This window comes from Cnephaeus nilssonii (assembly GCF_951640355.1).
Source record: "Cnephaeus nilssonii genome assembly, chromosome: 14".
NCBI lineage: Eukaryota > Metazoa > Chordata > Mammalia > Chiroptera > Vespertilionidae > Cnephaeus > Cnephaeus nilssonii.
This window is the reverse complement of record NC_137085.1, coordinates 64,036,502-64,052,691: the sequence shown is the minus strand read 5'-3', so window position 1 is coordinate 64,052,691 and position 16,190 is coordinate 64,036,502.

Below are 16,190 nucleotides of genomic sequence, written 5' to 3'. Positions count from 1 at the left end.
AGTAAAGCAAATTGAGACTTCCAGATTAAATTAAATCCTATATAATAAAAGGCTAATATGCAAATCAACCAAATGACGGAATAACCAGTTGCTATGACATGCACTGACCACCAGGGGGCAGATGTTCAATGCAAGAGCTGTCCTCTGATAGTCAGTGCACTCCCACAGGTGGAGCGCTGCTCAGCCAGAAGCTGGGCTCACGGCTGGTGAGTGCAGCGGCAGTGGTGGGAGCCTCTCCCACCTCCACAGGAGCTCTAAGAATATCCAACTGATGGCTTAGGCCTGAGGAGTGGGCCTAAGCTGTCAGTCAGACATCCCCCGAGGGCTCCCAGACTGTGAAAGGGCACAGGCTGGCTGAGGGACCCCCGCAAGTGCACAAATTTTGTGCACTAGGCCTCTAGTTTATAATGATATTACTTATAAAAGAAAAAAATACACAATCATTTGGTTATAATTTTTTAAATAATATATAACCTTCAGTCTACAAAATTTGATCTTAAAATACTTATTCCAGTTACCCTTCTTGCATTAAAAAAAAATCACTCCATAGCCTAGTGGCATAAAACAAGCATTTTTATTATGCGCACAGAGACTGTGGGTCAGGAATTCATCCGAGTACAGCTTGTTCTGCTCTTTGATGTTTTGGGCCTCTGCTTGCAGTGACTCGAACAGTTGGAGCTAGAACAGCTGGGGCTGGGGACCCACTTTCAGGATGGCTTCTTCACATATATGCCTGGAACCTTGGAAAGGATGGCTGGCATGCTGGCCTCAGGTGAGATGATTATCTGACCACATTTACACATGGCCTCGCCAGTTTTAGGGCCACAGCATAGTCAGGCTCCTCATGTCACAGCTCATTGTTCCAACAAACTAGTCAGAACAACCATAGCCTTTTTAAAAAAATATGTTTATTGATTTTAGAGAGGAAGGGAGAGGGAGAGAGAGAAACGTCAATGACGAGAGGGAATCATTGATCGGCTAAGTCATACATGCCCCCCACTGGGGATTGAGCCCACAACAAGGGCATGTGCCCTTGACTGGAATTGAACCCAGGAAATTTCAGGACTGAAATGTCTATCCACTGTGCCAAACCAGCTAGGGCTAACCACAGCCTTTTAAGATCTGGTCTCAGAAGTTACAATGTGTCACTCTGCCCTATTTTCTTGGTTTCTGCCCTCACAAGCTCACCCAGATACAAGGAGAGTGGGCATAGACCCAGTATCTCAATGAAAGAATTGGCAAGGATTTAATTTTAACTACTATGGAAATACTTTACAAGAAGTTCCTAACATTTTCTCCACCAAAAGAACCTCTGGATCTCACCTCTCAGAATCACATGAGATAAAATGCAGTGGCATGATCTGAGGCAACTAGAAATCTAAACATATATATATATCCTATCTAATAAAAGAGTAATATGCAAATTGACTGTCACTCCAACACACAAGATGGCTGCCCCCATGTGGTCAAAGATGGCTGCCCCCATGTGGACACAAGATGACCACCACAAGATGGCCAGCAGGGGAGGGCAGTTGTGGGTGATCAGGCCTGCAGGGGAGGGCTGTTAGGGGTGACCAGGCCTGCAGGGGAGGACAGCTGGGGGGGACCCAGGCCTGCAGGGGAGGGCATTTGGGGGTGACTGGCCCTGCAGGGGAGGACAGTTGTGGGGTACCCAGGCCTGCAGGGGAGGGCAGTTGGGGGGGACCTGGCCTGTTGGGGAGGGCAGTTGGGGGGACCAGGCCTGCAGGGGAGGGCAACTAAGGGCGACCAGGCTGGCAAGGGAGGGCAGTTAAGGACAATCGGGCTGGCAGGGGAGCATTTAGGTGTTGATCAGGCTGGCAGGGGAATGGTTACGGGTGATCAGGCTGGCAGACAGAAGTGGTTAGGGACAATCAGGCAGGCCGGCAAGCGAGCAGTTGGGAGCCAGCAGTCCTGGATTGTGAGAGGGATGTCCCAGATTGGAGAGGGTGCAGGCTGGGCTGAGGGACACACACAACCCCGTGCAGTGCACGAATTTCGTGCACCGGGCCTCTAGTATATATATATGACAGTTTGAGAGAAATTAGAGTATTAGTGAGGGGATTGCTATCTTCATTTTTTTTGTAGCAAAAAAGAAAAATAAACAAACACAAAATGTGGAACTTGGTTGAAAAATTAAGAGACTTTATGGTTTGTGAGATATAATCAAAATTTCCTCTATTATTGACATTTTTCAGGTTGGTTGCCTCAATATGTTAGTAAAACCCATGTTGTGCTGGATTAGAAATTCATTTCTGAGTGTAACAAACTAATCCTTCATGAGATATTAATGAGTCAAATCTTCCATTGGGTATATGCATTTGTGCCCTCATGCTGTATTAGTCCATTCATCTATTCATGGGGTCCTTCAGCAAGCAAGAGCTCTTAAGTACCTATACTGTACTGCTTGCTGCAAATTCATGGATAAAATAGAATTGTGAGTTCCTGCCTTTAGACAACTCAGTCTAAAGCACTATTTATACAGTCACTTGTTCAACTTCTTTTTTTAGACAATTCCCATCAGAGTAGAAGCTAAAAATCTAGATATGTTAGTAGAATGTGAGTTAAGTAATGAGACAACCAAACAAAAAACTGTCACAAAGCAGCTTATTAATAATTCATGAAATAAATGGTATAAGTAGTTGAATAATTGAAGTTCAGAGGAGGAAGGAATCACTATGGAATTGGGCAAACTAAGAAGACTTCATGGATGTGTTTTAGAGGTTTATTCTCTAAAGTGAGTTAATTTACTAATAATCAAATATTAAGATTCATTTGTACCAATTATACATTTCCAAAGGTATGTGACAATTAAAATTGGGCCAAATAACACATAAAGTATAGGATATGTTATCTCTTTAATTTATTTAAACCAAATTATATTTAGTTCTCAGTCTCCACTGGCCTAATTTGGTGAAAAGACCAACATCAATAATTTTGTTTGTTTCACTACTACATTTCACTCCCCTTCAATTCTCTCTCTCTCTCTCTCTCTCTCTCTCTCTCTCTCTCTCTCTCTCTCTCTCCCCTGAATCTGTCTCATTCTTCTCACTCACTAATTAATTTTATATTGTGCCAAGACACCAAAAATTACAAAGTCCAAGAAAAATAGGGAAAGTTCTCAACCAGGAGTCACTCGTGGCCATTAGTAGTCATTGTCCTTGTAAACATCATTCATTCAGACATGGCCTGTACTGATACTGGCTCAATTCAATGTTGTCAAAATTGTCTCTATGGACTTTGACCTAGTCTATCAGTTCAATGTTGGGGCTTTGCCCAACCTCTTGGGGAACTTCCACATAAAAAGGCTGGTGTAAATTTCCCGTGGGGTAAGGAGGACTAGAACACAAAAACACAAAGGACCAGCTAAACTTTCTGTCCAGAAAATGGATAAAAATTTTTTATTCTGTTGTTGGCAAATCTATTTCACCAAAAAACCTATGCACAAGGTAATAAAATTATGACTATATCTCCCTGCCACAAGTGATAACTGTACTTCCAAGAAAAAACTACTTTGTTAAAAGGGGAGATTAAAGCACATGAATCTTGAATACCAATTAGCTGCACAAATATGAAAGAAAATATGTAAATGGCCTTGGTAATAAGAAAATGAAAAGGGATTTCTGTTTAGATATATATCGAACATACCTCTAATATCAATCATTTTGCTCTAACTGTGCTATCATTTTAACCTATTGGGTACTCACTGAAACAATAGTTTTTCATAATCAATAAAAATCACATACAGTAATCCTGGGTGGCCTTTTCTTTTTTTCTTTTTGATAGAGGTTCTTTTAAAGAAGCATCTCAGTATGAGATTGCCACTGCTATCAACATGTAGCTTCAATCTGTCTTGGGGTAGTAACCATATTTTACATTTCAGTACTCAATCTGCCTTTTCTGTTTATTTTGTGAATAAAATATTTAGTTGTGATTCTTGGCTGATCACATTAACAAATGGTGTCATTACTGGTAGAAAAATAATAACATGGCATTTAAATATGATTTTTCAGTTGAGAGCTTCATTTTGCAGAAAGTTAAAATCGTTCCCATTATGAATAAAACAAAGTTATGTGTTTTGCCCACTCTGAGCTATTAGAATAATCAAGAAACTTTTTTTCCTAATTTCCGATCTTTATGTCCACCGTTATCCCTCCTCCTGAGTACTATCTATAAATAAAAAGATTTTGCACATTTCAACTGCATCCACCAAAACAAGCTGCAGAGACCCACGGACCTGTGGAACGTTATTGCTCAAAAATTCTTTGGAGGTTTTGAAACTTGATTGCACATTGGAATCACCTGGGGAGCTTTAAAAAATGCTGTTGCCTGGGTCACACCCCAGAGATTCTAATTTAATTGGTACAGAGTGAAGCCTAAGCATCGGGATTTTAAAGGCTCCCCAGGTGATTCTAATCCGCAGCCAAAATTGAGAAGCACTGTTCTAAAGCCTGGCTTTACAGATGAGACAATTAGCCCTCTCAGTGACACATACAGATTTGATGTTAGAACTAAAGCTAAAACTTAAGTCTTCAGAATTCCAGTTAATAACTCATTCACTAACCCCAGAGTTGTCACAGGTATTTCCCCAGGCCCGGGGCTCCCTTGAGGTTTCCCAGAGATCTAGATCCACTCACCCTTCAACAAGAGCAGCTTTAAAGTATGTACTGCCTTTCCGGATGTTGTCAAGGGTGTGAAAAACAACAGAGGGAAGAAATGTGTATGTGACTAAACTAAAGAAGTTTATAGTATTGCTAATAGACCATACACATAGCAAGGGATCCCCTTCTTAAAAACAAACAAACAAACAAACAAACAAACAAAAGAGTACTTGCCTCAGCAGCACATACACTAAAATTGAAATGCAACAAAGAAGATAAGCATGGCCTCTATGCAAAGATGAGATGCAAATTTGTGAATACCAATCAGAAAGGATATATGCACCCCTATGTTCATAGCAGCACAGTTTACCATAGCTAAGATTTGGAAACAGCCTAAGTGCCTATCAGTAGATGAGTGGATTAGAAAACGGTGGTACATCTACACAATGGAATACTATGCTGCGGTAAAAAAAGAAGGAATTCCTACCATTTGCAACAGCATGGATGGAACTGGAGAGCATTTTGCTAAGCAAAATAAGATATCAGTCAGAGAAAGATAAATATCACATGATCTCACTGATTTGTGGATATAATGAACAACATAAACTGATGAACAAAAACAGATCCAGAGACAGAGAAGCATCGATCAGACTGTCAAACCTCAGAGGGAAGGTAGAGGAGGGCGGGGGTAAGGGGAAGAGATCAACCAAAGGACATGTATGCATGCATATAAGCCTAACCAATGGACACAGACACCAGGGGGGTGAGGGCATGAGTGGGTGGTGGGTGGGAGGGCAATGGGGGGATAAGGACACATATGTAATACCTTAATCAATAAAGAAAAGAAAAAAGAAAGAAAAAACAAATTATGACTTTTTAAGGATAATCCCAGGCCAGTGGATAAGTAACATATGTTAAAATATAAATCTGGAGATTTGATTCATTTAAATCTAAGACAATGAAGAGTCTTTAGGGCCAGAAAGTAACGGCTTTTAACAACCCAATGTGTGATTAATTATTAAGGAGAGCCGTGTCCTTCTGAGCGTGAGTGGCTTGAGAATGCCCCTGAGGGACGTAGTTTTGAGAAAGAGGGCTTGTCTTTGAACAAACAAGAAAGGTTGGGAGAGGAGGGCAGAAAAGACTGCAGGAACAAGGGCAGTAAAGTTGGACAGAGGATCTTAAGACAGGAACTTGGTTCCTGGAAGAAACTAGACTTATGCTTACTTTATATGCTAAATAAGAAAAGCGTACAGTCTCAGAAGAAGAGAAAGTAGCAAACAGGTGTTTCATCATCACAATCTCTGTCTGGAAAACCTCCATCCATTTTACCTTTGGAGGAGGCCAGAGCAATGAAAAAGTTAAGGCACAGTGCGAAAGTGGTTAATCATTAGCTATGAGGTGAGCTGGGACTCAATAAGCATCTACACAAATCTTGCATGTTGCCTCTTAACATTTGTCTCTAGAGTTTTATCTTCCTTAGTATTTCCAGCAGGCATCCATTCATTTATTTTCATTTTGATGGGTTTATAAGATTTCCCTTACTACATGAAATCTGAAATAGAATCCTCATGATATATTTTATTATTAATAACTGGAGATAATATTGTAACGTGGGGCTCAGGAAGCAGATTCTCCCTGTGGGTTCTTGCCTCACGAAGTTTGAAGAATAAACTCGCAGACTAAAAAGACTGTTAGTAAAAGTGTGGAAATTTATTGGAAACAAATACAAACTCCCACATAAGGAAGGGTTCCCAAGGGGGTAACCAACTAAGCCCCTTTTTATAAGGTTTTAAAGGCTGGAAGCTGTCTCTTCGTGCTCCCTTCTAATTGGACTCTTTCTCCATCTTATGACCCTGTGCTCTGCTAATTGGTCACTCTTTTGCAGGTTATCAGTTTCAAAGCCCAAAGCCCAAGTGGTACCCCTCTCCTCATCTCCCCGTATCTGGTGACAATTCTCTATCCTCTGTGAATGCGTGCCTTCCTCCTGTAACATTTCTCTATCCTCTGCAAAAGTAAGATAAGCATTCTGGCATCTGGGAGCTATCTCCTTCCCTTTGCATATGCATTCCTCTCCTGTGGACCCCCCCCTCCCCCGACTTATTCCATAAAACTGCCTGTCGTGTCTCTAAAATTCCTTTCAATATTTATTTATAATGAGACTAGCTGCCATACACTGATCACCTACCATATGCCAAAAACATGAATGTCACCTGTAAATACTGTCTTTAATCTTCACACAAACACTATGGAATTAATGTTGTTATCTTCTTTCTACTCATAGGAAACCTAGGACTCAACAAGGTTATTTTGCCCAAGGCCACACAGATTTAATCTATTTTTCTTAAGATTCCCAAAGCCTGTATTCTTTCCTCTATTACACCATGCTGTTTCACTCTCTCTACAGAACCCTGAATCAAGTAGAAAGGAGCCCCTCCCGATTTTCCTGAAATACTTAGCAGTCTTAGGCATATTTGAAGCTACTTTTTTTCCAATAAAGGGAATCCATTTTCCTTTGAACCCAAAGACCCACGGGAAACTACTAATTTAACCTCAATTGTAGCTTAAAGTAAAAAAGAAAGTGTAATTATGAAAGTCATTTCAAGACATAGGACATTTATTCCTGAATGAGACTTTACAAAATTTCATCAAATTTTATGAGCTTTAAACAATGTATATTAATGAATCCAGAAGTCCATCTCCATTTAGATACATAAAACTTAATCTGCCACATATCTACCATACAGCAGGTAATTATTCATACTTATTTTGGAAAATCTATTTTCTTCCTTTTCTTCTGCAGAATATCTAGCAAAAATCCAACATTGTCATTATAACTCCAAGTTTAAAATGCCAAACTGTTTATTAAATTTCTTAAAAATGTAATATACAAGGACTTTCTCCTATTTACCAAGGATGTATGTCTTAACTCATCTCCTCTAAAATAAATTTATCATTATATAAATCTAACCCATTTTACACTGAAGTGAGATGTTTCTGGATTTTTTTGTATTTTAAACTATATGTGGGGTTTTGTTGATAGCTGATACTGACTTGCAATACAATAAATATTCAGCTTCCAAGGGTGACTTCTGTGGACGAAAGGGACCACATGCTGACCTGACAAGCTCAGGGGAGGCCTGCATGGAGGTCTTGCAAACTCAGAGACCTAAAGTAACCACAAATGATGGTCTGAAGTTAAACTTTAACTAAATGCAGTTATAGTGGGCAGTTATGCCCTAGGCCGGTATCTTCACTGACAAGGTCAACCTTTACCTTAACTGAGCCTATCTGTCCTTTTGCATCTATGATAACATACCCTTGAAATGTCTGGGTAACTTGTAACTTCCCTTTTTCTGGAGCCCCTGGGGCACAACCAAATGTGGTGGGTGCCAGGACAGATACCACAAATTCCTTCATTATCATGTTAATTGTTCCTGCACCCACCTAAGTATGTGTCCATCATTTTACTTTTTATCCAATCCCAGGGGTTTCCCACCACTTTGCTTTATCCCACCTCCTTAATCTACCACCAATGAATTTCATGTAACCCACCTATGTCCCTCCTTTGATTGCAATGTATAAATACAAATGTAACCCGCCATTCTCCGGAGCATTATCTCAATTCCTTGAGGTTCTGCTTCCTGGCATATGTCGACAGTTTGGTTCAAATAAACTCACAAAAATTCTTTACAGGTTTCAATGTTTTTTTTTACGTTAACAGTAGTCCCAAGTAAAAAGCAGAGTCTATTGAATGAAACAACCAATATCCAAATTATGATCACCTATTATAATAATGATGATCACTTATTTGTAGCAAATTGACTGCTTGGGACTATCTATCCATCATTTCTCATGATTCCCTTGTTTACTTGCTTCTTAGTGACAGATTCTAAATGCAATTGTCTAAGTAAAATATATTTTAAAAAGAAATATAAACACAGAATACACTTCAAATTCTATCTTCTTCAATATCTAAACCATGTTCCAACTATCTCTGCCTCTCCTATTCCTTTTATTACATTATTATCTCCAAAGATAAGGCCTTGCACAAAACTTACCCAGCAACTTGAACTAAATTATTAAATTGAATTGAACTAATTAATCATTTATTCATTCCATAAATATTTACGAAGCGCATCTCTGTGACAGTCACTGTAATGTATGATAGAGGTAAAATGGTGAACAATATAGGAAAGTCTCTTCCTTGCCCTCCTAAAATGAGTATTTTAATTTGGTGACATTATATTAAAAAAAAAACTCTAGGTAGTCAGCGGTTTGGTTGGTACACTTTCAGTTGTCAGTGAAAGTGACTCAACCAAAACTAGTTTAAATTAAAAGGTTACTTCATGGATTACATTTCTGAGAAGCCTAAGAGGTGACTGACTTCAGACAATTAGATCTAGGGCTTCAAAAATGCCCTTAGGAAATCCCCTCTCCCTGTTGGTTCTGCTTTCCTCATTCAGTTTTGTCCTTGAGCTGAGACCTCTCCATGTGACATGTGCTGGCAACAAGAGCTCCCACAGCTCCAACTTGTACAATCACTAGCAACTAACGGGTGGGGTAGTAATTTTGTTAGAAAATTTCAGTAAATCTTTTTGGCAGAGCTCTCATTGACCATGCTTGGGTTATACAACCATCTCTAAGACAACCAAAATGTTCAAACTAACTGGCCATTCTTTGGTAATGTCCTCATAGCTCTTCTCTGCAAGTAGGGGAGGGGAGGTGTTTCCTAGAACATTAAGGAAGGGGTAGCTTGCCAATGAACTTCATACCTCTTTCTGTCAAGAAAATAAAAGTGTTAGATACTCTATAAACTAACCGGGCAACAAACAGGTCTCTATCCATATCCCTTAAAAAAAATTTCCCCTCAGAAATGATCACTACAACCAGGGAAAATTTTTAAAATCTTAGTTTAGATCATTTTGTTGCACTGATAACTCTGCTGAACTCACCCATTACATTTAACCCATTTTTTTTTTTAAAGAGGCAATCCCACTGGCAAAAACAGCAGACAGCCAGGCTCTCTAAACTTATATGCTCATTAAAATGGCTGCATTTGAATGATATTTTTATATTACAAAATCCAAATTTAAATGTTTTATCACTTCTCCTAGATTATTGGAATTATGACCTCTTTAACCCATACCATGTCCAGAGAAATTCTTTTCTGAGCTCTGTTTAAACAATTTTTATTTGCACAGCATTGGCTGACTCCAAAAATTCTTGATAAAGAGTAGCACAAAATAGCCCATAAATGGCGAATTCAAAAGTCAGTCTGATTTATAAATGTATAAAACGCACTGGGAAACTGAAATTAATGGGAAGGTTAGGGAATGAGGAACAAATGGAAGTAGGTAAAGCACTCATTAATTCCTTTCATTCTGGGGACTGAATATACTGGTAGTGAAAAACAACCATCCAGTTAATTATGGGAACATGGGGAGCAATCCAAATTAAAAACAAAAAAAGGAACAAGAAATCAAGGTAGCTAAAGAGAGTAACTTGGAAGCAGGTAAGAAATAAACATAACAAAAGGAGCTGACAAACTGAAAAAGGAGCATCCTTAGGGGACAATGAAGGAGAGTGGGCTTTCAGATTTTCAGCTCAGTCAAAGAGCTCAAGAGGCATTAACATCTAGCCCCCTATTAGTTAAAATCAGAACAAAATGCAGCTGGAATTATTTCAGAGTCCAGAGATAACTTTAATCCATAAGAAAAAATCTCTAGAGTATCATTAGTGAAAAATTTAAAGATACCAAATTATATATGCACACTGCATGAACTAGCCTAAATAAATATACTAGTATAAGCAGTAAAAAGGCCAGTTTAAGACACTTAAATAAACAGACAATAAAACAAAGGAACAAAATTAATGGAAGCCTCTTTCTAAGGAATGTGGAATTATCAGACAAGAAGAATTTGGTAACAGCAACTTCTGTATTCATTCTGTGAAGACAGCATTATCCTAAAAACAAAACTAGATAAAGACATTACCAAAGGGGGAAAAACTACAGACCAATGACTCTCATGAACATAGATGCACAACTCCTCAACAAAATATTAGCAAATCAAATCCAACAATGTATAAAAGTAATTGTAAGCATTCAAAGTTGTATTCAAGAGTGGTTTAACATTCAAAAATAAATTTATGTAATGGTTTTCACATGCAAAAAAAAAATAGAAATTGAACCCCTATCTTACATAAATCATAAAAACTAATCATCAGGGAAATGCAAGTCAAATAACCTTGAGCTATCACCTCTCATCTGTTAGAATGTCTACTCTCAAAAGACAAGAGATGACAAATTCTGGCAAGGATGTGGAGAAAAGAGAACTTAGTACACTGTTGAAGGGAATGTAAACTCGTACAACCTCTACAGTATTAAGGTCCTCAGAACTATTAAAAATAGAACTACCACCTTAGCTGGTTTGGCTCAGTGGATAGCGTGTTGGCCTTCGGACTGAAGGGTCCCAGGTTCGATTCCAGTTAAGGGCACCTGCCCGGTTGAGGGCTTGATCCCCTGTAGGGGGTGTGCAGGAGGCAGCTGATCCATGATTCTCTCTCATCATTGATGTTTCTATCACTCTCTTCTTTTCCCTTCCTCTCTGAAATCAATACAAATATATTTTAAAAAATAGAACTAACATATGATCCTGCAATCTCACTTCCAAACACAATGATTATCTTAAACTGTATTTGTATTCACATGTTCATTATAGCATTATTTACAATAGCCAAGATATGGAAAAAACATTCATCAACATTTTCTTGATGACTGAATCAAGAAAATGTGGTATATGTGTGCAAAATAGAATATTATTTAGCCTTGAATAAAGAGGAAATCCTGACATTTGTGACAACATGGATACACCTCGGGGGAAAAGTATACTTACAGAGACAGAGATTAGAAAAGTGGTTGCCAGGAGCTGGGGGACAGGGAAATAGGGAGAGGTTGCTAAAATGGCACACTTTCAGTTATAAAATGAACAAGGTCTGAGGATCTAATATATAACACTAAAGGCCCGGCGCATGAAATTCATGCACTGGGGGGTGGGGAGGGCCTCAACCCAGCCTGCCCCCTCTCACAGTCCGGGACCCCTCGGTGGACATCCCTCTCACAGTCCTGGACCCCTCGCTCCTTACCACCCACCTGCTCGCTGCTCCTTACTGCTTGGCTTTCTGCTCCTTAGCGCTGCCACAGAGGCGGGAGAGGCTCCTGCCACCTCTGCTGTGCTCGCCAGCTGTGAGCCTGGCTTCTGGCTGAGCAGCGTTCCCCCTGTGGGAGCGCACTGACCACCAGGGGGCAGCTCCTGCATTGAGCATCTGCCCCCTGGTGGTCAGTGCGCATCATATCGACCGGTCGTTCTGGTCGTTCCGCCCTAACGGTCACTTAGGCTTTTATTATATAGTCAGTAACACCATATTGCATCACTGAAATTTGCTAAAAGAGTAGAACTTACCAGTAACTGTTCTCACCAGAAAGGGGGAGGGGTGTAAAAGATGTTGCATTTGCATTCATTGTAAAAAATATAGAAAGAACACAAAAATCCAAGAACTGAAAATATTGAAAACCAATAATCCCAACACTCAGAGAACCACTACTATCATTTTCATAATCCTAATATACTGTTAATAGCTGGTATTACCTTCCATATTCCTGTTTCTTACTACTTAACATTTTATCATCAGCCTCTCCCTAAGTCCTGAAAACCTCTTTGCAAATGTATTTTAAGATGACTATGCCAGACATGTAAATACTATAAGTTATATAACCATTCCCTTAAATGGGAACATTTCAGTTATTCTAATTTGGTTAATTTTAATTAATATTGCAATAATAAAAATTACACATATATGTTTTTTTCTATTCACAGAAGATGAATCCATAAATCATGGTGAATCATATAAACTAAAGATAAAATAAATGTTGAATTAGAGAACTTGAGCTACTTTTTGGAGATTTATTCTTCTAGCTGTAATTACAACACTCTCCATGAAGCTACATAAATACTGCTAAAATTAGCAATGAGCTGAAGGTATTGACATATTGCAAATTAGTAGTATATTCAGGAAAATTGAAGCTATATTTTGAATTTTATGGTAAGAGCATAAAGGTTGATTATTTACCCAGTGGAATTGATTTTTGGCTCCTGTATTAGTTGGAATATTCTATTTTAAATACCTGGCATAACACACAACCACACCCCCCCCCCCCCCGCCACACACACACACACACACACACACACACACACACACACACACAAAAGTTTGGCATATTATTCCAAATGCCTAAAATGGTACAGCCACTAGGTTTTTCTAATTGAAATAAAAGATAATATTTCTCAATCCAAAGATATACTAAAAAGATGCCTCAGTGAAAGATAAAGAACAAGGCTATATGTTTTCCCTAAACTCCTGTTCTGCCTCCTTATAATAACAACCAGTTTTACACAGGAAGTTGTCTATCCATGAGTTTTCCTTCTACGTGAAATCCAGCTGCATTACAGCTTGCTAATAATTAAAAGATCAATTCTATCATAGGCTGGACTAAATGTCATTTCAAAGTGGCACATTTCCAAGATGGCAAAAACTATAATATTGACCAAAACAAAGAAACTGCTGAAGTTGTTGGAATAAAGGATGATAGATCTATGGGTGATCTTTCCAGCAAAACACCACTGTTACATTTGCTTTTAGGCTGTATTCTGAGAACAAAGAAATGGGATTTAAATAACCATATTTTAAAATACACAATATAACAACATAATTTTAGAACTATGGTACTCTCAGAAAAATATAGAAACTTGAAACAAAATAGAAGTCAAGAAATAAGTATACATACATACAAAAATTTAGTATATGATAAAGATGAGGAAATGACTGATAATTGCATAAATGATGTTGTAAAACTGAATAGCCATCTAGTGGGAATTTAATTTTATTGATAATCCATACTTTATTCCAGTTAAGTATTCTAAAATATCAGTATTTAAATGAAACCATCATTATTCAGAAGAAAACATGGGAAAAAAATTCATAACCTAGGATTGGAAGCCTTTCTGAGTATTACAAAACAGATAAGCTATAAAAGAAAAGATGACTAAGTTGTACCTGATTTTTAAAAATGAAACTTATATAACCAAAAAAAACCCACAAAAAATTATGTCAAAATATTATCAGAAAAATAACAGTAAGAAAGTATTTGTAATTCATATTAGAGACAATGGACTAATGGTCCAATATTTCTCTAATACTAGAGGCCCAATGCACAAAATTCGTGCATGGGGGGGGGGGTATGTGTCTCTCAGCCCAGCCAATCTGGGACCCCTCGAGGGATGTCCGACTGCCCGTTTAGGCCCAATGTTGGTGGGCAGTTGGACATCCCTCTCACAATCCAGGACTGCTGGCTCCCAACCACTCACCTACCTGCCTGCCTGATTGCCCCCAACCGTTTCTGCCTGCCAGCCTGATCACCCACTAACTACTCCCCTGCCAGCCTGGTCAACACCTAACTGCTCCCCTGCCAGCCCAATTGCCCCTAACTGCCCTCCCCTGCTGACCTGGTCACCCCTAACTGCCATCCCCTGCCGGCCTGGTCCCCCCCAAGTGCCCTTCCCTGCAGGCCTAGTTTCCCCCAACTGCCCTCCTCTGCCAGCCCGGTCACCCCCAACTGCACTCCCCTGCAGGCCTGGTCTCTCCCAACTGCCCTCCTCTGCTAGCCTGATTGCCCACAACTGCCCTCCCCTGCAGGCCATCTTGTGGTGACCATCTTGTGTCCACATGGGGGCGGCCATCTTTTTTTTTTAATATATTTTATTGATTTTTTACAGAGAGGAAGGGAGAGGGATAGAGAGTTAGAAACATCGATCAGCTGCCTCCTGCACACTCCCCACTGGGGATGTGCCCACAACCAAGGTACATGCCCTTGACCAGAATTGAACCTGGGACCCTTCAGTCCGCAGGCCAATGCTCTATCCACTGAGCCAAACTGGTTAGGGCGGGGGCAGCCATCTGTGACCACATGGGGGCTGCCATCTTGTATGTTGGAATGATGGTCAATTTTCATATTACTTCTTTATTAGATAGGATACCAAGAGGATCTTCATCTTGACAAGAATAATGTCCAAAAATAGAAAAACAGGCTAAGAATATTAACATATATTTCACAGACTTGTAAATAAAGATAGCTCCCAAAAATGTGAAAAGATGCTGGTGAAGGAAAAGGAATTACAATTGTTGGCCTTAACTTCAGGACTTACAATTATTCACAAATATTTAAAAGGTGAGTATTTAGGGATGACAATGTCACCAATAACATTTGCAACTTGCAATTTGATATGTTTGATTGGTCTTCAGGTGAATTTTTCTTCCATCACTGTTTAGTGCACAGAGTGAGACTGTTAGATCACTTGTATAAAATAGCTGGAAAGAAAAAATTAAAAAACATTGCCAGAATTGAGGAAGAAAAAACAATATGGCTTGGTTTGTTTTTACTTTGTACTTTTTTTTTATAGTTGGATTTTGGTGGGTTTAGGGGAGGAGGAAAGTGTCAACTTTTTAAAAACACATTACCAAATTCTGAAATGGACAAAAACCATAATAATACCAATCACTCATAATCACACCTTAGGATGGTCCCATTGAGCATTTTAATTTTCCTCTCCATATGAATATACATTCCTTTAGTACACATGCGTGGACATGCGTGCGCGCGCGCACACACACACACACACCATACATACAATACATAGGGTGTACCAAAAAATGTATACCTACTTTGAATAATTATTCATTCCAATGGGTTAAATCTGGAAAGAAAGAAACAGTAATTGAGCTACCAGCTGTTAAAGTGTGTATACATTATTGGGACACCCTGTATATTATGTATACTGAATATATTATTCACTTTAATATACCTGGTAGCAGAATTTTTTAATTTGCATTTCTCACTGAACATATTCTAGGCTGGGAAAGAGTTTTAAACAGCTTTGAAGGATATATAGGGGGATTTCAGTGGATGAGATAGCAGTTCCAGGGCCTTAAGAATGAAAGGTTGGGGAAGGCAGATGAATTTTAATTTCTTCACAGCCATGTGTATGTCTATTAGAGAAACCTATATTTTCTGTCCTTATGTGTTCTTTCCTGGCAGAACGTCTTCCAAAAATAGCACTTCCAGCTTCTTTCCCATGTGAGGTGGAGTGACGTATCTGACTGGTGAGTTTGAACACAGAATTGTCCATGTGCAGCTCTGCCCCTTCAGGGTTCCCTGCCTCCTGGCAGGAAGCGTGCACTCCTTTTCATCTGCCTCGCGGTATGTTTCCTGTCCCGATGTGTAAGATTGTGTCTGCCCACGTCCTCCTGTACCCAAGTAGGTAATTCTGGAGAAAAGCACTGAGAAACACATCAACACTGCAATCTCCAATGCAGCTTTAATCTGTAACAAAGATGCTCCTTTAATCTTGAGATGTCTGCCTCTTCTCCTTTCACTTGAACTTGCAAGTGAAGGAGAGATAGTAACTGTTGACTCTGTAAAACTCCAACTTTGTCTATAACTACATGTTTCCAAAACAA